We start from the raw sequence: 4,067 nt of genomic DNA on the forward strand, positions 1-4,067 counted from the left end.
AGACAGCCCCGGTACCGCGCGGCCTCTCGCGAGAAGAGAATAGAGGGGCGCGGGCGGCCGGGGCAGCGCGGAGGGGAATTAGCTCAAATGGTAGAGCGCTCGCTTAGCATGCGAGAGGTAGCGGGATCGATGCCCGCATTCTCCAAGTGTTTTTTCTCGCCAGGCCGTAGAGCTTTGACCCTACCAGCCAACGACGCGCTTTGCCCTTTTTTGTTAAAAATTCCTTAAATTCTTAGTTGCTTCCTTAAGATTCCTAAAGGTTTGTTTAACCCGTGGTGGAGGCAAGCGGAGTGCTCTGCTGTATGCGCAGCGCTGCGAGAGGGCCTTGCGTTTTCTCACAGAATCACAGAATCATCTGGGTTGGAAAAGCCCCTGCAGCTCCTCCAGCCCAATCATGAACCTCACCCTGACCGTTCCCAACCCCACCAGATCCCTCAGCGCTGGCTCAGCCCGACTCTTCAACCCCTCCAGGGATCCCGGGGACTCCCCCCTGCCCTGGGCAGCCCATTCCAACGCCCAACAGCCCCTTCTGCACAGAAATCCTTCCTCAGAGCCAGCCTGACCCTGCCCTGGGCAGCTTGAGGCCATTCCCTCGGGGCCTGGCGCTGGCTCCTTGGCTCCAGAGACTCATCCCCCTCTCTGCCCCCTCCTGGCAGGGAGTTGCAGAGGGCCAGGAGGTCTCCCCTCAGCCTCCTCTTCTCCAGACTAAACCCCCCCAGTTCCCTCAGCCGCTCCCCAGCAGACCTGTGCTCCAGACCCTGCCCCAGCTTCTCACTTCATACTGGACACGCTCCCCCCAGTTTTTCCCACAGCAGCTCTGGCTCCAGCCCTCACCTGCTCAACCCGTCCAGGAGCAGGAGAATCCCAGAGATTCCCTCTCTTGGGAGCCTCCAATAGAACCAAAACACTCATTTGCCTTTAGTAAATCTGGGGAGGAATTGAAATACCTCAAGGATGCATTGGTACATTGATGTATGTGCCATTTAGGAAAAAAACTGTCAAGATTTTGCTCAGTTAACTTATACAGGTGCAAACCAGGCAAATTTTAAATATTTTCACATTCTGCTATTCTTTTCCTGCAACAAGCCACAAGGAATAATTAAATGCTTTAAAGAAAGAGAGCAGATTTTAAAAACTGAAGGTGTATCACGAAGAAAACCCAACCCTGTACAAATACACTCAGGTGGCATTTCCATCCCAGTCACAAGCTGAACTGGAAAGTGAAGGTGGAAAACAATTTTGCTCACTTTCTGAAGTTACACAGGTGAGGAAATGACCTTTCTGACAGATTTCGATGGCAGAGTGGAATTCAGCTTTCAAGCTGCTCACAGCCCCCGGCCTACAGCTGAGTGAACTGGAAAACACCCCATCCCCAAGCCTCGGCCGTGGGCTTGGGGTAGGCTCAGCCCTCTGCAGAGCACACACTGAGCCCTGGGATGGTTGCTGAGGGAAGGGGTCTGCTTCGAAGCCTGTCCTCTTAAATCCCATCAGACCCCTGAGCAGGACCTGAGCCACGGTGGAAAACATCAGCGGGTGCCTTCCAGACTGACCAGATTCTTCTGTGACATCCTTCCATTAAACCGCATCTTCAGAAAGAGTAAGAAGTCTTACTATTACTGGGTCTCCCTTTAAAAAGAATAAACCCAGGGAAACTCTTTTTTATTTTGTCTGAATAAATCTCACATGCAGAGATTTTTGCAGAGCAGCACTACTTAGCTATGCTCTTTTTGCTGCACCCCAGGCTCCAGTCCTGTCTATTTTACTCTTTAACTCCTGCAGGTCTTCAAAAGTCCTTCTAACCCCACTGCCCTTCTTTATAGGCAGCATGTAGGTTTAAATGAGACAATTCCCAATTAATCCCCATAGCCCAAAGAAAAACTGGGATTGAAGAGAGGAGGCAGTGGCTTTTCAAAGTGATTACCTGGCACAAATACTGATGAATTTGCATGGGTAGTTTCATGGAGCCTAGAGAGAGATGTCTCCATCAGCAGTGGACATCCACCAGTCCTTTCCAGAAAATGGCAATGGTAACATGCAAACTGAAGTCTGAAAAACAGATGAGTGTATGGCTGTTGGGGTTTTTTTTAGCTTGAAGATTTCACTCTTGCCTTTTAAAGCTGATTTACGCTTCGGTTTCTGAGTCCCAGACAAACACATGAAACAATCAGCTGTCACTACAATGGTCTTCAAAGCTTCAGCAAAGGATCTGAGTCTTCCTATACAGAAGGATTTAACAGGAAAGTGAAATCCATCACAGTCTCCTATTTCATCACCTGCTACGCAGCCGGCGTGAAGAATCTGTATTGTGAAAAACATTTGTGCCTCCGGTCTGGTCCTCTCATTTTCCCCCCAAGCTTTGGCCTCATCTCAGCCCTCAACCTCTGCAGTATCTTGGTGACCACGGGCAACCTCAGGATGACGGAAAGCTAAAGGGCCATAATTCTGGTCAAACTGATGCTGCATCGCCCTCTGCAGACTGCCAGGTAACAAGTGCCAAGGGTTGAGGCAGAAGATGCAGAAGAAAAACAGGATTGGGCAAAAAGTTCCCCAACCATACTTTTTCTGCAGGTCAATGTAGTGCAGTGTCTGATGAACACCTCTGGAAAGCCCCATTTTCTTGGGGCCTCATTTTCACTGGACCCACAGTAAAAGATTGTATACGCAGGGATAAAATATGATGCATATACTCACAGCATTATTTCATTATGACTCCCACCCCCTGAAAACATAAAACCAGCGTGAAATGAAGAGACCAGCTTTTCTTTTACAAGAACAAGATGACCACATCAGAACAGCTAAAAATTCCTCTCTAATGGCTTTCTTGTGGGAATCTATAATGAGCTGCCACAGTATGGAGCATCCATATGTGTGCGTGCACACATGCAAGTTGGGGGTAGCATTGGCTTGTATTTGCTGAGGAGCCCGAAACTTGCTCGGCCTCCTCGCAGCTCCTAGTTGCATGCTACCAGCATCTGTTTATTTTTCTTCTTTCTTTTCTTTTCCTCTGGAGGCATCAGCTTTGGCTCCACAGATGATTGTGCTCCCCAGTGCTTTATCAGCCCACTGGCTCTCCAGGAATGACCCATGTTTTGCACTTCCTCCCCCTACAAAGCCTTGCTTCAAGTTGCTGGTAAAATCAAGGAACAAATGGCTTCCAGCAATAGATCAAGTAGGAGTTAAAACAAGGCTCTCAGTGCAACAAATGGAGCTGGGCACCTGCTTACGACTTGCTGGTTTGATCACCACGGCTGAATTTACGTAATGAATTCACTGGTAGGCATCACTTGGTCGAGTTAGCAAAGGATCTGTCACTACCCTGAAAATTTTATTGTCTTTAATTGCAAATATATGCACACAGGCATCGTGAGAGCAGAGAGGACAGAACAGGAAACTGCTAGAGGGGGAAAAGGCAAATCTTTTAACTGACACTAGTAAGCTTAATTTAAGTATCCTTTTGTAAGTTCACTCTAGGGTTATGTGTGTAAATTTAGTTTTAAAATTAAGTCGTCTTAAATACAGAAACACATAACTTCCTCAGATCCCAGGACACAAGACCTACCCTTGCCAGGTCGATGCCAGCCATGCCCACAAGCAGCACAGGCAACTGGATGGCAGCATGCTCTCCCTCCCTGGCACAAAGGCCAATGGAAGGGGAGGTCCAAAAGAAAGGGGAGAAAATTTGAGTGACCTCGAGAAGGACATGGAGAAGTGGTGACGAAGAAGAAGGGAATACAGGGCAGTTGTCACTGTCAGATTCCTCAGGGAGTCAGACCTGAGACTGTGCAAATGCCCAAATGGACATACCTTCTATACCAGTAGACTCATGGAAAGACATGCATGTGCATTTCTCACTGGTGTTTGCTGTTGGCTTTCTCAGCCCCATTTTGCATAGTTTCCTCTGGAGTTGTGTGTATCTGGGTGAGTAGGACAGCCTGGTCCTGCTTGCTGGGGAAAAGGCAATAGATTTTTCCCGAGATGCCTTTTGTTGTCCCCACAGCGAGGGCAGCCAAAGCGATGACAGGGAGGTAGAAGCTGATAACATCTTGGCATACCCACCCGGCTTGTAA

At 48.5% G+C, this 4,067-nt stretch overlaps 1 non-coding gene across 1 annotated transcript; it reads left to right on the forward strand.

The window, feature by feature from the left end:
• The first annotated feature begins 72 nt into the window (after positions 1–72).
• On the forward strand, positions 73–145 carry TRNAA-AGC. Its single transcript has one exon. It is a non-coding gene; the product is annotated as a tRNA-Ala (tRNA).
• The last annotated feature ends 3,922 nt before the right edge of the window (positions 146–4,067 follow it).

This window comes from Athene cunicularia (genome assembly GCF_003259725.1).
Source record: "Athene cunicularia isolate RWA chromosome 5 unlocalized genomic scaffold, athCun1 chr5_part2, whole genome shotgun sequence".
Lineage (NCBI taxonomy): Eukaryota > Metazoa > Chordata > Aves > Strigiformes > Strigidae > Athene > Athene cunicularia.